The 19714-nt window shown below is 35.6% G+C and overlaps 1 protein-coding gene and 1 long non-coding RNA gene across 4 annotated transcripts in view; one reads left to right on the forward strand and one right to left on the reverse strand.

The window, feature by feature from the left end:
• The window catches only part of CSMD3 (CUB and Sushi multiple domains 3), a 574655-nt gene that overhangs the window by 153521 nt on the left and 401420 nt on the right, over positions 1-19714 (forward strand). The window lies entirely within an intron of this gene.
• Positions 1-19714, reverse strand: part of LOC111925041 (uncharacterized) — a 52376-nt gene that overhangs the window by 26222 nt on the left and 6440 nt on the right. Inside the window, exons 5-6 of the long non-coding RNA XR_015284207.1 lie at positions 19484-19590; positions 5745-5807 (exon numbers count right to left, since the gene is read on the reverse strand). This is a non-coding gene — a long non-coding RNA (uncharacterized LOC111925041). The remainder of the gene's footprint in view (positions 1-5744; positions 5808-19483; positions 19591-19714) is intronic.

Consider the following 19714-nt stretch of genomic DNA (forward strand, 5'->3'; position numbering starts at 1 on the left):
TCTGCCATCTGCTGGAGAAGCAAAGCACAAATAGTCTAGGGTGTTCCTTTGACAGCCTTGATGAAAATCTCCTGTCAAGGTAGTAGAGGATCCCACAAGGAACGGTGAGCTGCTCAAGCTCATATTAACACCATCTCCTTCTTGGAGATGTGAAGGTTGAGGGCAGCCTTGACTGCAGTGACCATGAAAATGTGAAACTATTTATCAGGAAAGGAGGAAGCAGGACAGCAAATAAGACTACAACCATGGACTTCAGGAGAGCTGATGTCAGCTGCTTCAGGGATGGTCTTGGAAGAATCCCATGGAAACAGGCCCTGCAGGGAAGAGGAGTCCAAGAGAGGTAGTTGATATCCAAAGATGACTTCCTCCAGAACAAATAATGATGCATATCAATGAGCAAGAAATCAGGCAAAGCCGGTGGGAGACGTGCATGGATGAACAAAGAACTCCTGTCATTACTCAATCATGAACAGAAAATACACAGGAGTTAGACGCAGCATCAAGCCACAGGGGATGAATATAGAGAACTGTCAGAGTAAGTAGAAATGAGATCAGAAAGTCTGAGGCCCATCTGCAATTAAATCTGGCCAAGGATGTCACAGACAACAAGAAGGGCTTCGTAAAACACATCAAGGACAGAAGAAAAGAAAAAGGATAATGTGGGCCCATTAGTAAATGGAGGGTGACCCTGGTACGAGTGATGTAGAGAAGGCAAAGCTATCAAATGCCTTCTTTGTCACTGATATGACCAGCCCTCAGGGTTCTCTGACACAGAACAGGGTGAAGGAGTCTTGGAAAGAAAATTCTCCCTTGGTGAAGGAGGATCAGGTTAGACAACACCTAAGCAAACTTGACATCTGCAAGTCCATGGGGTCTGGCTGGATGCATCCATGAGAGAGCGTCTGGACACCATAGTGAGGTCACTCACAGTCATCTTTGCAAGGTCATGGTGATCAGGAGAGGTGCCTTGGGACTGGAAAAAAGCAAATCTTACCTTGGTCTTCAAAAATGGCAAGAAAGAGGACACAGGGAACTATTGGCCAGTCAGCCTCACTTCAATCCCTGGAAAGGTGATGGAGCACTTCATTCTGAAGGCCATCTGTATCTAAATGGATAACAAGAAGGCAACCAGGAGTTAGCATGGATACAGTAAAAGTAAATCCAGCTTGACCAAACAGATTGCCTTCTACAATGTGAAACAACTATCTGGATCAACAAGGGGAGAACAGTGGATATTGTCTACCTTGGCTTCAGCAAGGCTTTGACACTGTCTCTTGCAAAATCCTCTTAGACAAAATCAGGAACTGTTGACTGGATGAGTGGACAGAGGTCAATTAAGATCCGGCTGAGTAGCAGGGTTGTAATCAGTGGCATGGGGTCTAGTTGGAGGTTTGTCACTACCAGTATCCTCCAAGGTTCCTTACTGGGCCCAGTATTGTTTAACTTACTCATCAATGACTTGACAAAAGGGCAGATGACTCTCAGCAAGTTCACTGATGACACAAAGTTGGGATGACTGGCCAATACCTGAGTGCTGTGAGACCTACAGAAAGACCTCGACAGGCTGGAAATACGGACAGAGACTGTCTGAAATTCAACAAAGGCAGGTGCAGAGTCCTACACCTGGGGAAGAATAATCCCATAGACCAGCAAAGGCTGAGGGCTGATCTGGAAAGCAGCTCTGTGGAAAAAGACATGGGGGTCCTGGTGGATGCAATCCTGTGCCATGTGCTCTAGCTGACCCTGCTTGAGCAGCTAGTTTAGATCAGATCACTCACTCTGTTGCCTTCCAACCTTACCGGTTCTGTGATTCTTTGAATTATACTGTGCACAGTCCATGACCAGCTTTTAAATAAAGCCTTCTCCCCTGAAAAATTAATTTTGATAAGGTTGTTTTTAATCATGAAATGTGACAGAAGCTTAATTATATCACCTATTCCTGAGCTAATGTTGCAGCTAGCAGTTTCTCCATAATGCAGCGAGCTAGAAACAATTTACTGACGGTAATAAATAATGCTACATTTATATAAATGTATAAAATAGATAATATATATTATAATATATTATATTTATTATAATACATTATATTTATATATATATAAATATATATTATTTATATATATTTATATATTATAAATATATATTATATTGTTATTATATAACATTATGTAATATTTATATGTAAAATATATAATATTTTCATTCTATAAAGGTTATAAGAATTAGGCACTTTCATAATCAAAGAAGTATTCTGAGTTTTATGTTTTTTAAAGATTTCTTATTCCATGCTATAATGGGTTTTGAAAGAATCTCCATTCTAAAATTTAATTTTTTAAAATTCAGAAATTTCAAGTGCAGAATACAGTTGTATTTGAATTCCTACATGTTCTAATAAAATATTTTCACTATTGCCTTTACCTATAGCTACAAAATAACTGTCAATATAAAAGTTCTGCTTGTATTTTCAATGAGAGGCTTTGTTTTTCTACTTGTCTAAATACACAAGTGTTGATCAAAGAAGTGCACAACCCACTGACTAGCTTCATTTTTCTATTGACAAAATGCATTTCTGCTTTCTTTATCTGGGAGGATATTAAGTAATTTCTTGCATATATTGTCATGGCAGGTAAAAGGCTGAAAAGGTTCATACTAAATTCTGAGTCTGGAAATTCTGTAATTCCCCTGCAATATATACATATATATGAATGTACTTATAAAGATGTTTCGTTTTACCCATCTGTACAGATGTATACTTAATTTCTTCTTCTTCAGTGGATTTATTCCAAATGAACTGAACTGAGATACTTATAGGCTTTTATTTTTAAAAGTGAACTAACAGGTGTCAAAATTGAATTAGAATATTCAGCTCACTATTTAAATATTTTGCCATTTTGTCTATGCAGAACTCACTGGGCTGAAAAATTTGTTAATTTTAAGTCACTGGTATAATTGTGTAAGTGCACACATACATGACTATAAATATTTCAACTCCATGAGGTAAGTTTTAGGTCAGATACAACAGAAAAAACATGTCTCATGGACCGTCCAATACGCTTTTCTTTAATGGTTGTACTTGTACATATATTGCATAGAATAGTATGGAATTTTGAAAACAACTAAAATTAAACTTCACATAATTACCAACAAATAATCATATGACAGTGTAAGCATTTCAAAGACAGATATATTTGGTTGCAGATGGAAATCATGTCAATGATTTTCATTTTATGAAATCATGTCAAATATGACCAAGTAATATAAGCAGTAAAATAAGATTACTGCCTTTGCATCTTTGTTATAAGCTGGTCTTTGTAGGCTGTGGAAAGAACAAAGCAGGATATAAAGTCAAAGTACTGCACTTGATGCCATGTAGTGCATTAACTACTGGAACTGACAATATACACAGAGGAAAATAGAGTGCACTAACTTAAAAGCAGGAATAAATTACATCTCACTGGGAACAAACAGTTTTCTGCCTGAAGCTACTTCTTATATACAAATAGATATTCTTGCTTATTCTTGGGAAAAGCCCCAGTATAGCTGTGTGCATCTGGATAAGAAACATGTTGGATTATTTGAGAAAATGGAAAAGAAAATAATTTTTTTCAGAATTATGTATTTATATATATGCAATTATATAAAAGCAATTTTTCAAAGCTTATTCCATGGATCCTTTTTGAGATATAACTAGTCAGTGGCTTAGAATGGCTAACACTCTCATGGTTGGTATTTAAAAAAATATAAATGGTCCACAAATGCCAATGCTGCTCCTTAGAATTAGAGACATTAACTAAGAATCTTTAGGGGAGGAAATGATGAAAAATATCTACTATTTTATTGAAATAGTAGAATAATGGTTGGGTGTTTTCAAGTGCCATGCTCTGTGCTTTCAAGCAGGGCAGAGAATATCTGCAAAATAATACCCCAATTACTTTTTGAATATTGAAACATAAAATACCTTTTGTTGCTTTGAATTTTTGCAATAAAAGAGCTTTGTGAGTTCTTTATTTTACCCATCTTTAAAATGTGTATTTTTTTAGACCAATAGAATCAAACTTTTCCATTTATGAAAAGCATTGAAATTGCTCACTACTGTACCCTACCACACTTGTATTTTCTCATTATATTAGTGTTATTCTCAGGATAGTACCTGATACTCACTATCAGGGACATTTAACCTAATGCACAGTCTGCTTGTGTGAAAAAAATACCTGAGCCTAAAGAATAGAAAATCTCCATGTGAATTTTAATTTGTGATCATAACCATGGATTTCTTATCATTGTAAATAGTGGTAAAACTTTGCTGAATTATGTGAATCCATTTTAAGTCGTTGTGTTGTAAATCAAGAAATTGGCACAGAAATAGAAATGTTTACTATATTAGAATTACCATATACTCCTAATACTAATGCTACAATATATTAGCTTTACTGTACTAATAATAAAACCATGATTAGCAATAATATTATATATAGTGTCTGTTAAATGCATCCCTAACTCTGGAAATATACCAGCAATAATAATGGTGTAACACTGTACAGATTCCTTAAGCAGGCAACATTATTCATGAGGGTTCCATTTGGGTTTAATACAATCAATTCATGTCTAGAACCTGTGTTTCTTAATTTATGATAATGATGGTCAAATAACAAAGTTCTTAGGTTGGATGGAAGATTGTTCCCATGTGAAAATTTATGGCATGCAATGATATACTACTGTAGTAGTAATGACACTTGGAAAAAAATTACAAATTTTCAGAATACAATCTAACTATGGAAACTTTTCTAACAGAAAATAATTAATTTTTATTAGCTTCATTTTTTTATCAGTATTTACATTTTCAAGGTTTTGAATATCTTAAAATGTTATTCTTATTTTTTCTTTCTTTAAAAATGTATACCTCCACATCAGGATATTAATCAGAACATCAAAGTCATACTTTCATTTGGTTTACATAGTTTGGTTTTGCACATCTTTATGTGATTTCAGTAATTCCTATAAGTAGTGAAGGGAGTTCTCCTACGATCCACTAGAAACTTATATTATCAGTGGACTAAGCCTCAGGTGGTGTGATATAGTCCAGAATGAAAAGGTATATGCATCAAAGTAATTTAAACTCATCAGTGCAGTAACCATGTTAATTTGAAAAACAGGCCTCTTACACTACATCTCCAGACAGTATACAGACGACTGGGGAAAGAAGCAGAAATCCACTCTTTCTAAATAAATTAAATCCTGCTTAAAGAAGAAAAAAAGTATATGTCATTATTCCAGGAAGAGAACATTTGGGAGCAGCTGTAGTTCACACCAAAGTAAGGAAAAGACAGACATAGCAATGCTTTATTTTGCTACTTTTCACAGGAAAAGTACCAGTAAGATTGAATTTAATTATGAAAGATTGTTATAACAATTGATAAAGGCAATGAAGAGGAAAAAAGAAAGATCAGATTTTAAGTTCAAGAAATCTAACCCAATCTTGAATACAATAAAACTCCTTGAATACCAACATCTTCAATCCCACCATTTTAAAGGTGGGAATTAGGACTTCTTACACAAATGGGTGGAAGTTGAATGGATGGTTTATGAAAAGCTTGAAAGACTGCTTTTATCTCCTGTTTTCTTAAATTTTTTCTTTATGAAGAAAAAAGGACATAAAAGTTGTGCTAATTGCTAATTTTAACACATGCTATTGAAATTATGTTGCGAAATTTTCACTGAGGACAACATAACAGTGAGAATTTTACCTGAAACTGAAAGGGGTGAAGATCACTCTGAGCAATCAAGATGAGTGAATGGGAAGAAGGAATCTGGAAAAGTAAAATATTAGTTTAGCATTATGTTTATCATCAAAGCACAATACTAGAATTGTCAGTTACAACAAAGACTCGGTCTTTCACATCTGATTTATAACTAAATTCTTTATTTGTTAGAAACACCTAAAGACTATGCTAAGCCTATAGAATATATATACATTTATATATATATTGCAATCACATATTATAAAATTATATATCACATTATATAATTCACATAATCACAGCATCAGTGAGGTTGGAAGAGACCTTCAAGATTATCTAGTCCAACCATCAACCAAGAGCCACCATAACCACTCCTAAACCACATCCCCAGGTGCCACATGCAGATGCCTCTTGAACACTTCCCGAGATGGTGACTGTCACCTCCTGGGGAAATTTGTTCAAATCCCTAACCACTCTTTCGGCAAAGTTTTTTCCTAATATCTAATTTGAGCCTTCTCTGGCACAACTTGGGACCATTTCCTCTTGAGACATGACAGAAGAGACAGACCACCATATTTCATACTTCTTTCTGATATAATTGTAAGTATTATATTTAAAATTTTTATATGCATCTTAGAACCTGTAAGAACTGTGTAATTAATAGTGAAAAAAAAAAAGGTCTTTGTTTTTGATGCCTGTTAGATCCCAGTTTTGTCTTCTTTAGAGAACCATGAGGAAAACTGATCTTCTTCAGTATCAATACTTACATAATCAAGTAGAAAAAAAAAAAACAATTTTAAACTAAGACCCATGGGAAACAGACATTTTGACGCACATTTAAGTCAGGTAGCAGTGGACAGGGGTCATAAATAAAGCACACAGAATGATGGGCACATGTGGTCTAATCAGAAATTATAAGGCAATCATACCTGCCTCAGGTCAGCTTGGGACACAAGCTGGAGTCACAGAAGAGCAACACTGTTGGAATAATAGATAGCACGACAGCCCAAATGGCTGGAGGTTAAGAAAGGATGTATGCAAACTTCTTAGAAGACAAAGATGCTGGTTGAGCCCAAAGAATGGGCTGGTTGAGGGTTTGTGGATCAGGATCAGAGAACACTAGAACAATCAAGGAATTCATTGTCAGTCTGTTAAACACAGGTGGATAAGGCTGAGGAAAAGTGTGAAGTGTTCTTTAAAGAGCTCAAGGGAGTCTGATTAGCAAAGAATAGCTAACAATTTTTGTGCTTCATGGATTGCAGCTCATAGTTACAGCATGCTCTTTCTGGTCTCTGGATGTGTCCAGTTATGCACCCACTTAATCTGTGAGGTTTATTTTAATTCTTGTTCCACTTTTTAAATAATATTAACATTTTTAATGAAAAATATTTTGGTTTTAGTTTTTCTGTTGATTGATTAGTTGGGTTTGTTTGGGATTTTTTTTCCAAAACATTAATTGTTGAATTCCAGGTAGATAGGCAAGACTTTTATCCTTCTGTATTGTCCATGGAATAAAACAATTTTGGTGAGGCACAAATTTAAGGGCTTCAATAGAAAAATTTGGCCAAACTCCCAGAATAATATGGTGTTTATTTACTGCAATCTATAAACCTCTAGGCTGGAAAAAAAGTGTGATGTCAAATTCCAATTTTCTAGCTATCTGAAGTAAAAAGCAAAGTGTATGCATCTATAGGAAAAATGCTGAAGTCTAACTCTTCATTGTCATTTACTCTTGCTTCATTTAATGCAAATACTGAAAAATGCAATATTTGGAGATTCAATCCTCCTGCATCTTTGAGAAACAAGTGAAAATGCTGAGTGGTTACTTCATGCCAAACTGAAAGAATGACGAAAATTGTTTTCTACATTTTTTTATCTGCACACGACTTTAAAAACAGAGGCTTATTAGTAACACTAATGATTGTTATTTCATGAGCAAACATTTGGGAATTTTATTTTAATAGAAGATGAAAGCTTAAAGGGTTTCTGTCATTTATCCAAGTCATGTGGATATTATCCATACACCAAGGATTTATAAAGTGTTCAGTTTCCACTAGGCACACCAAAGACTGGAGTCAAACGTTATAATCATTAACAAACACTACGCTTCTATCACCTGAGTCAGTCAAATTAAAATGACTGATACTCACTGAGCTAGGATTTATCACCTATAAATTGTACAGCAAATGGATTAAGAGCACTCCTTTACCGAAGGGAAAGAGCAGAAGAATGGACAGCACAATAATCAATAGCTGGCTCTCTGGATTTTCAAAGTACAACAATGACAGTTTTTCTCTTTCCTAATTCCCTGACAGGGAGGTCAGTTCTTTCCAGATAACATGCAGTTATGCATTAGTCATAGCAAAAGATTAATAACTCCATGGTGCTGTCATCTTTTGTGTTTGATTGCCAAGCTCCATTTTAAATACAGCTAAGTCAGCACAGTGGCTTGCCAACCATTTGCTCTTTCTAAATGTTCCCAGCAGCCACAGCAGGTCCAGTTATTCTTTATGTCCAGGTGCATGGTCACTCCATTATCCTCCTTTGCAGGTATCTGCAGCTGCTCAAGTAAGCTTGAATTGTGCAAGAAAAAGAATTATCTCTAACAGCTATATGTGTGTCTGTAGAAAAATTCCTATTATTAAAGGTCTTTAAACTATTTAAATTACTACTACTTAAAGTCTCTTAAAAGAGACTTTGATCTCCCATTTTTCAAATTTATGACTTGCTTTCTGAGTCTGTAAACTCTTGCCTTAAATTAAAGGCAGCCTCATATCAAGGCATATCAATATTAAAGTCAGTCTCACATTCAGGAACAGTTTGATGGCACTTTTGGGAACTATTTCTCATGTTATTACAGGTTTGACATTTGACCACAGTCTTGGGCAGTTTTTTGTTGTTTTTATGTTGTTTTTTTGGGTTTTTTTTCAATAAATAGAAATGGACTAAACTATAATCAGAAAATAAAATATAGATTCAATATATGGTAAACATGTTCATGGTTCCTTTCATTTATTTTTCCTTCTGACCATCCTATATCAGTGGAACAAGGTCCTCCCATTTTGATCCTGTTTCATCTGGAGCTGTCTGGTAGAGTGGCTGGATATTCCAGTCATGTGTAGTTGACACAGTAAGGCGGGTTTCATTTCACTTTCTAACAGCCTTATAATTATCAGATGAAAGATATAATAAATTTGATACTTTCATTAAATATGTGAGACACAACCTGATTACTACAATTCTGTTCTTTTTACTTCTGTAGGTACCAATTGAAGGCATTTCCTTCTCTGTGCTAAGGATAATTCTCTTAAACCAAAAGGAAGTCTCTCCCAAATTCCTTTGCTGACGCAGTTCTTTGCACACCATACACTCAGTTCATTAGCAAAACAGAGAAAAGCCACCAACCACCTTAATGACTTTTACATTATTTTTCTTCACTTCATTCCCAATAGAGACACATTTTTCTGTTTGTCCAAAAAGCCTTAGTAAACCAGCTGTTTCTTTTCACATGCATAGTAATTTCCCACTGTTATTTTAAGAACTGTAGTTATCAAAGAGACCAGAGTATGCTCCATTCTTCTTGGACTGACTTTCAAGTATTTCAGGATGACAATCTAACCATTCATTTTGTGTAAGAATAAAGAAACTGCACCTGAGATCTTCTACACTCTGAAAAGTTTATTATAGTTTTCAATGGTTTTCTGTGGCTAACCTATCCATTCATCATTTCCTAAAAGGTGCTTAAGACATTTGTAAGCAAGTTATTTCTATTCATCAGTAAGAATTTTTCCCTTCACCTCCAGTTATTTGTATTTGGAAATTAAACTACCATATTACATTTAAACAATGTATTGGGTAAGTGTATGAATTTTGATTTCCACAAAGTTTAACTATGCAAGTAGTTTCCTTGGACAGACATTGAGTATACTATCTGTTCTACTAGTACTAATAAATTTTAAAGAAACTAAGAAATAGGTTTAATATATCTTAGAGTCTAAGAACCATTGCAGGAATGCATTTTTCAACCAAACTTTTTCTGCATTTTTGTGGGGTTTTTTAAAGGAAGGTGATATTAAAAACCTTGAACCTCAAGGATTTTTTCTTTTCATTTCTAAAACAAGAAAAAATATAATTATTTTAGTGATGTTTAATGAGTTTACATTGCAAAAATATATTAATGGACTTCTAGATTATAACTGCCATATTTTGGAGCATTTGCTGAAACACATTAATTTTTTCAGGGTGATTGGAGATTTCCATATTAGACTATCCACTGACTATGCTGCTTACTAAGTTATGTTTAGCTGGTCTTTCAGTGTTCTGTTACTGTTAAAAACAGCATTAGCATGCTCCAAACATAATATTTGACTTTTCCTCGGATTTGCGACTCTCCTTAAAGCAATCTTATTTTAAGTAAGAGAATAGTCATGTTCTTGACATGCCAAACTTCCTGATTGCCTTTAGTTTTGACTGTTCATTCCTTCTGCATCATTATTTTCCAAACATTTTTAATAAATAATACATAAGCTACTGGGACATTACATAAAAACCTGCAGTTACAAATCAGTTAAAATCAGCGTAAGGTGAAATTTCCATGTAACATAGATGTGTTGAGGGGTTAAGGAGTTATTGAGTGAATAAGGATTATTCAGAATATAATTTTCTTTGCTTTAATACGTTGACACAGTATTTGGAGCAGAGATTTATCCTTCTGACCTATCCTGAAAGAAACTTCTATCAGTAACAAGGAATCATAAAGCCTTTCTGTCTGCATCCCTCTACCACCTCTCTGGGAAGCTTATTCCAAAGTCTGACAACCACTCACATGAAGAAATTTTTCCTAATAGCCAATCTAAGCCTCCTCTGGTGCATCTTGAGACAATTTCCTCTTGTCCTGTCTCTTGTTACCTGGGAGAAGAGACTAACAGCCTCCTCTCTACAACTTCGTTTCAGTCAACTGTAGAGATTGCCATCTCCCTTAAGCCTCCTTTTCTCCAGGATAAACACCCCCGCTCTATCAGCTGCTCCTCATCACACTTGTGGTCCTGTCCCTTCCCCAGCCCTTCTCTGGAGACACTCCCACCCCTTAATGTCCTTATTGTAGTGAGAGGCCCTAAACTTAACACAGGACTCAAGGTGTGGCCTCACCAGAGCTGAGTGCAGAGGTACAATCACTGCCCTGGTCCTGCTGGCCACACAATCCCTGACACAGGCCAGAATGTCACTGACCTTCTTGGTCACCTGGACACACTGCAAGATTGTGTTCAGCCACTGTCCAACCAACACTCCCAGGTCCTTTTCCACTAGGAACCTTTACAGCCACTTCCCCAAGTTCCAGTGAACTAAATGGTGATGGTAAGAGGCAAAAAAATAACAGAGGAAATGGGCAAGATGAAGGGAATTAAAGGATTATGCTACAAGGGAGATACAGCGCTACTGGGAAGGGTAATTATATGTTATTTTGGTATAAAAAGACTTTATCTAGGAAGCCCACTACCTGACTTTCCTTTTAGTACAAATATATATTAATTTTGTGTGTTGGATCCATGGTCCCTCCTTCCATCCCACCTTTTACAGAACTCCTAAGATGATTCCGGAAAAGTATATATAAATCCAGGATGATATGCATCTGCACACAAATCCGTTTTTCAGAAGTGTAGTTTTCAAGCACTAATTCTATCAAATTTCTGCCTCTTGACTCTGGAGGTATCCACAAGGAACGCAAGAAATTGCTTTAATTATCATAAGCTAATGTTGCTTTACAAACAATATTTCTTCAATAGCAGTAATCTAATTCTTAATATTCCAAATATAATTTCTAAGTTTGGTCAGTGAGGGCAATTATTTTACAGTTTTTACAGGCTCTGTTTACTGGAAAAGCTACAGAGTAATCTGTTTTTTCAATATCTTCTTCAGTCTGTGATAGCACATTGTTGTTTCCATGCCTTGTTTCTCCATTAGGAATACTACCTCTGCTCACCACCTAGAACCTTAGATAAATTGCTTGAACCAAAGGTTCATATGGGCATAGAAGAGCCAGAAATATGCATCATATATCATGAATTGCTAAGTCTGACACTGCATGTTAATTTTGTTTATTTTGTGCTGTTGCATATAGCCTTACAACCATTCTAATTTCAAGTATCTTTGGCTTGTATTTGTTTTGTCTCATGTCTACCCTGCTATTTGTAAGACTACCTGCCATTTTGAACAAGGATGTTATAATGATCTTGCTATTAGCCAAATAATTTCCTCTCAGACATAAATTCCAATGTTGCATATTATCTGCTTTGTGCCAGCATTCTGGAAATGGTTTACAGACAATAGTGATTTTGTAGCCCTCTGGTCCAAGAATAAATAATGCATAATCTGCACAATGTCAGTACAGGAATTGGCAGGCTTAGTAGATTCTGCCGCATTTCAGCTATTTTCTGGCTAAGGTAGTACATAGAAGGTCCAATTAAGAGATTTTCTAAATGTGTGCAAATAATTACACTAACAGCTCCCTTTTCCATCATCCCCAGTATTTCACTCTTCCAATCTTTCTAAAGATCCAACTTTTTTTCTTAATGTTGTACGATCATTTGCATTAACAGTCTGAAAGATCTATGGTCCAAATCAAGAAGCTGCTAGCAAAAAGCTTTGCCATCAATATTTAGATACACTTGAAGAATAGCTTGAAATTGATAAGCAACTCTAGCATGCTAAGGGAACACATTTATTTCTGGACACTGATCAGATATCTCTGTTTGGTAAAAGCTTTCAGTTCGTGGATAAATATTACACACATTTATAAAAAATATCTAAAAACTGAATATGTAAATACAAGCATTGAGATCCTACAAAAAAACAAACTTCATGAAGTTAATGATGTCTATCACATAAATTGTATATTTAGGAAAGAATATGGAATTCTGGGACAAAAATGCATTTGTTCCTCTCCCTGTCATCTATTTATTTAGGGAGTTCTGAAGATAAACTGTTCATATCTAATTATAACATTTGTCATAGCTACCTCCAAAGATTTCATGTTTTTAAACTACCATTTCATCTTTGTATCAAAATCTAAAGTAAACTGAAATAACAAATGAAGATAAATGAACTGATTAAGTCACAGACACTTCTAGCAGGTATATAAACAGTCAATGCATAATTTTCAAGGTCTTGTAACAGCCCCTGTCCAGAGGCTGCAAACCTTGGTGAAATTTATTTTGTAACTATAGATTAGAAACTCTGAAAACAATTGACTGTATTTAATGTGAAGAAATATTCGACAAGCAAAGTAGGCCTATGCAAACTGAAGCCTTATGCAGAATCCAAAAATGAGGAGCCTGTAAAGACTGCTTTGCAGATCTGGCTAATGAAGACAAGTATGAAAGTTTATCTAAGAATAAGACCGATGCACAGGCTACCCCAAAGGAAGAAAGAAATAAAGAAAGGAACTCAGGACAGCCCTGTCTCAAGGCATAGGCCTCAGACATTTATTTGTAAGTGACTGGAGAGGTGGTATGTGCTGTGTTTCAGACTCAAATCCACTTATAGCAAATTTAGCTTCAGTGTGTATGATGCAGTGTTTTCCATACAGGAAGCAAATCTAAAATTTTGTACATACATATGTGTATATGCAGATTATTTCTTCTACTAAATATGCAGACATATGAATGAGAGTATTCACACTGATGTTCTATTAAAAAGAAGTTGCAGTGTTTGAATAGATTGTCTTGATACCAAATGTGTCAGATGGCTGGGTGAAATTCAACTTGAATAGATTTAGGAAGTTTTTAACAGGATCACTTGGAACATTTTATATTCTATTACATCTTTAAAATTGGATTTGTTTCTATCTATATTACTTAATTTCTTATTTTTTTAATATACTAAAATATATTTTTATGTGTTGAAAATGTGAAACAGTAGAGTTGGTGTAAGTCAACCAGAAACATTATTTTGTCCTTCTGTGTAGGATACTTTCATGTATTGTTCTTTTCATGAAATTTATCCTGTGTCCTTCTTTGACAATATATTGGGGTATTAAGTGGAGATCTATACTTGAAAAATGAAACAAGTTTATGCTAAACAATTAGAAAGCATTATGTGATCACCAGCTCCCTAGAGGATTCTATCCAGCACACTGGCAGGGTTTCCATGGAAACAAGAACATTATTAAATACTCCAAAAAGTCCTGTCTTTCTCTGGTTTGTCCCCTTTCCTCTTTTTTTAAGTAGTTTGTGTTGTACATAAGCATTTCATTTCAAATTGTGCAATAAATGAAAGGATTTAATCCTCTCATTATATGGAATATATTAATTTCTATAATAAGCTCTGAGATTCTGTGGATCTTGAGCTGCTGTCTTAATTTTAGGCAGTTTTACATTAAGAGGATATGAGTATTCATTTACTGAGAGTGAATGAGAAATGTGACCTAGACTGCTATTTTTCTGTCATGCTTTTTTTTTTTTAGTAGCTTTAAGAATAAATGAAAAAAGAAAAGCAAGAAGAATGTGGTATGGGCACGTGACTTACATCAGCCTACTAATTTGCTTCCTCCATATCTGAATTTCCATAGTTCTTAAAGAATACCAACACTCAGAGTATGGTATTTCTTTCTTGGGCTGAAATGTTTGCATTTAAACATTTCTTCTGGGCTCTGAATTGTGTATGCAATAGAGGAGTTCCTTGACAACTGCAGAGAAATCATACTTGAAAAAATACAACGTTTAGTTGAGAAAACATTTTAATGAAAGATTCATTCCACAGGACAGCAGTAAATGCATTGTTAAATCTATCTTTGTAATGGAAATGAAACTGTCTTACTAATAGAAGTATCATGTTCTGCTCTGGGATCTTTAAAAAATGGAGCTTAAGTAAGACTGGTTTGGGTTTTTTTTCCATTTCTCAAATCTCCCTTTCTTCTCATGATAATTCATTTCTATACTGTATGACTAATTCTCATGAAAACCATTTAAAATTTTTAATTCATTTCATGGCAGCTCTCAAAATTTGTAGTATCTAGGAATACTGTTAGATGGCTAAAGAGTTAAACAGCTTCCTGTATTATCAGCTGAAGTTACAAAGTAGAATGGTGTTTAGCTTTAGCTGGATTTGGAATAGGATAAGAGGGATTCCTCCAAGCATCTTCAATATAGAAGTCTAAATGTTCACTACATTTCTATATTTTTAAGGCCACAACAGAGAATAAAACACGATCCATCTTATGTTCTCTGCTAAAAGAAATTATAGATTTGTGATATCATGTAGGTTGGAAGGGGCTCAGAACACCTTCTGTCCACAGGAAGGTCAACTACAGTGATTTGCTTGGGCCCATGTGTATTTTCATATGTTCAAAGATGGAGATACTGTCTCTAGAGACTATCTCTGGGCCCCTGTTCCAGTGCCTGATCTCAATCATGGAAAATTTATTTTTCGTTACATTGAAACTGAATTTCACATGTTTCAGTTTATGTTCATTCTCCCTTGTCCTTTCAGTATTTACGTTTTAGAAGAAACTGGATTCACGTTCTCAGTACCTTCCCATTAGGTAGCTGAAGACAACAGTAAGGTCCCTCATATATCTTCTCCAACTAGTCACATACTCCAGTTCCCACATCACTGTGGCAACCTTCAGCTTGACTCAGCCCAGCACACCTTTCTCTCTCCTGTTGTGGTGGGCTGACCTCGGCTGGATGCCAATCCAAGCTGCTCTGTCACTCTCCCTTCTCACCTGGGCAGATAAGAGGAAATCTAACAAAAATCTTATGGATCCAGAACAGGGACAGATCACTCAGGATTACTGTCACTGGCAAAACAGACTAAACTTGGGGAAATTAGTTTGTTACCAATGAAATCTGAGTAGGATAATGAGAAATAAAATGAAATGTTAAAATACTTTCCCCCTACCCATCCCTTCTTCCTGGGCCTAACTTTACTCATGATTTTCTCTGCCTCCTCCACAAAAACAGTGCAGGGATGACACAGAATGGGGGGTTGATGACAGTTCATGTTGATGACACGCTGTCTCTGCCATTCCTTCCTCCTCATGGGCAGGACTCCTCAGTCTTCCTCTGCTCCCGGGTGAGGTCCCTCCCACGGGAAAGAGTCCTCAAAAAACTTCTCCAGATTAAGTCATTCACACAGGCTGAAGTTCTTGATGAACTGTTTCACTATGGATCTCTCCCATGGGATGCAGTTCTTCAGGAACAGACTGCTTCAGTGTGGGATATCCCATGGGGTCACAAGTCCTAACAGCAAATCTGCTCCAGTGTGGTCTTCTCTCTCAATGTGGGACAGGTTCTGCCAGGAGCCTACTTCAGTACAGGGATCTCTTGAGCCAAGTCTCCTTCAGGTGCATCCACATGCTCCAGTATGACTGGATGTATGATATTCTTCAAAGGCTGAAGGTAAATATCTGCTCCATGGTGGACCTCCATGAGGTCCACCCTGCCTGATCATAGTCTTCACCACAGATTGCAGGGGAGCTCCGCTGTGGTGTCTGAAGTGCTTTCTCCCCCTCCTTTTTCACTGACCTTGATGTCTGCAGTGCCGTTTCCCGCGTGCTCTCATACTTCTCTCCAGCTAAAATTGCAGTTTTTATGCCTTTCTCTAATACATTATCCCCAAAGGTGCTATCACTGCCACTGATGTGCTCATCCTTGGCCAGCTGTGGGTTCATCTTGGAGCCAGTAGGCATTGGCTCTGTAAGATTTGGGGAAGTTTCCAGGAGCTTCTCACAGAAGCCACCCCTGTAGCCCACCTTGCTCTAAAACCTTGTCATTTAGACCCTTTACACTCATAGTGGACTTTTAATATGATGTACTGTCAAAGTTTGTATTTCTTATAACTGATTATGAAAGAGCCTAAGGCGACTAGCTCAAATACAGAAGTCTAGTGTGTACATATATGAAAAGTTAGGTGAGATTTCCAGTTCCATATGTTAAGTGGATCATGCAAATGCAAAGTGAAAGAAATTTCTGGAAAAAACCTATCTTGAAGTACCAGACCATGAGTAAGAAGTATGAGAGAAGACATGATACAGTAGGCAAGAAGATTCTGAGAAATGTAACAGGCAATTTTGAAACTGTTAATGAAAAAAAAAAAAAAAATCACCACAATTCAAAGATGAGAAAGAAGATAAAATAATAAGTAAGAAAAATACAGCGAATATAGGGTATTGTTAAAGGACCAAGTGAGAAGGTCAAAGCTGGGGGAATGGAGAGGGTGCACAAAGGAACATAAATATATACAACTGGAAACAAATTTTTCCAGGGCAACAAGTTGTATATTTCCTTGAATGCATATGAATCTGTTTTAAGAATAAAAACCAAAACTTTTGAATATAAATTAGTCTACATTTTATTTTCTCTTTTTTCTTTCCTAATCAAAAAACATATGATCATATTCAGAGGCTGCTGCATTTTATTTGTCAATGACCACTGTAATATGTTCTGCCAAAAATGGTACATTTCCCTCTGCTGAATTGAGATAAAGATTTTTACTGCATCAGGAAGACAAACATGAGCATTATCTTGACCACATATTAACAGCCTGAATGGCAAATAATCTAATTTCATCAATGAGGCAAAGGAATAATTCATTCATTATAGCATTATCTCAGAAAGAAATGAAAAAACAATCCAAAAAGATAAACTTCATAAATCTGCTGCATTTTTTATGAATATTATATATTTTCTAAAAAAATGTAACAAGTTTTATATATTTTTCCTTTGTGTACTTAAAATAATATTCATAAAGATATTATTACTGAATATATTATTTATACATATTATAAAAACAAATTTATTAATAAAGTGCATAAATATATATTTATATAAACACTATAATGAAGTGACCTGCTATATGTATCTATGGTCTTGTGATAGTATTTCTGAGGTAATTTACTTTAGTCATATTTTTGAAATTGTATACCACAGGCTAAGAACTGTATTTTTGATTTTCTGAAAGTCTTAATATTTAAAAAGTGTAACTTTCTGATCTTAATTTTTATTTTTTTCTTCAGAAGCATAGGGAATGTCTGCAAAAGAGAGCAGGGTAGGAAGTAAATACAACAAGGCTTCACAAATAGTATTAATTTTTGTAGGCCCTCAGTTCCTAGAAGGAGACTACTAAAAGAAAGCTAGAGAGAGACTTTCCACAAGGGAGTGTAGTGGTAGGATAATAGGGGATGGCATTAAGCTGAATGATGGTAGGCTTAGATGAGATATTAGGAAGAAATTCTTTCCTGTGAGAGTGGTGAGGCACTGCAACAGGTTGCTCAGAGAACCTGTGGATGTCCCATCCCTGGAGGTACAAGCCCAAGCTGGATGGGGCCCTGAGTAACCTGGTCTAATGGAAGGTGTCCCTGCTCATGGCAAGGGGGTTAGAACTAGATTGTTCTTAAAATCTTTTCAAAACAAACCACTCTATGATTCTATGACTCATCCTCATTTAGCTGACGTTATTGTAGATGCAGAGAAATATAATCACTTGTAGAAACAACTCTGGTTTAGAATATATGAAAAAAGTAATTAACAGAGTCACAATTATCAAGGTTTTTTTCAACATTTAAAATCTAAAGTAAGAAAATTACTTAGCTATCTTCAGACTCTTATCTAGTCCTTAAAAAAACAAGCAAAAAAAAACCCCAAAACCACGGCGAATACCTTAATTTTCTGTGGTGGTGAGCTGTAGCTGACTACCTATTGACAATCTATTTGCTTTCTAGTGCTTTTCCTTCTGTGAATTTTCATTGTCTAATAGTATGATTGTATTTTCTCTCCGGTGTGTGAATGTTGCAATGGGATTAGTAATTTTCATCTATCTCGTTGCCTATTTTCATGAAAATTTTGGCAGTGTTTTTCAAAATGTGTCACTACGGCTGAATTTGCTGAAAGCTCAGCTATAGATTCAAGAGGTGCTGGAGAAGGAAGGAGACAAACTGAAATTCTTAGTGATTGCATAGTCAATTCAGCACCAAGTTTCAACCGTGCAGTTTGGGGCTTCTTTTGCATTTTGCTATACAAGAAATCATATGCGCTGTGTTCTCCTAAGCATAATGTTTAATTTATATGACAATAATTTATGCTGTTGTTGAATTATTTAATTTTCAGGCAGTCTATGCTATAATGTAAGGAATGTGTTTTTCTTTGATTCTAACTATTACACTGTCATCCTGGTGAAAATAGCACATTATGAATTTTATTACTGCATTATTACATTGTATGCTTTTAGAATTGTCAGTTGATGCAAATACTTTGGCAGCCAATTAATTGTATGAGGTTCCTCAGCCAATTCAGATTTTCTTGTTGATTTTCTTTGCAGTTCCTTCACTGAAGGTGCCCAGACAAATAAACAGTATTTGCATTGTGTCAGCATGACACTAAAAGCCAACTAATTTTAGAATTAATCTTTTACAATTCTTTTGACAGAAATTTAGTCTGCTGAACTCAGTCTTTTTTTCTCATGTATCTCTAAATAACTTCCTTTACTGAGTAAAAATATTGCATTAGTAAATCCTGTGTAATGCCACTGGTCCAGATGGAATTGCAAATCTATCCATCAGTACACATAGCATCACACCATCTTCATTAACAATGTGATCTACCAAGTATTGGATAAGGAGTGTTACAACTGAATATATATAAATATGGCCATGTGCATTTATCAGGGTGTTGGGTCTTGAAAACATATCCTTGACAGCCATTGTCATATAACAGGCAGGGCAGCAGTTGGTATACTGGTGCTTATCTTACCTTGCAAGTTTTTAATATAGACATCTCCTATGAGCAGCTACAAACATCTTTGTCTCTTTGGTGAAACACTCACACACTTCTCAAAGCTCCTTGTCTATTGTGTCTCTCTGTGGCGATACAACATCACAAAAATTCTTAGGTACTACTAGTTATGCTGTTACATTGGCTACAGTTCCAGTGCATTTATTTTGGGGGTCAAGGTAAACAAATATTAATTAGGTCTTGATTAAT

Source organism: Cyanistes caeruleus, chromosome 1 (assembly GCF_971803275.1).
Source record: "Cyanistes caeruleus chromosome 1, bCyaCae1.hap1.1, whole genome shotgun sequence".
NCBI lineage: Eukaryota > Metazoa > Chordata > Aves > Passeriformes > Paridae > Cyanistes > Cyanistes caeruleus.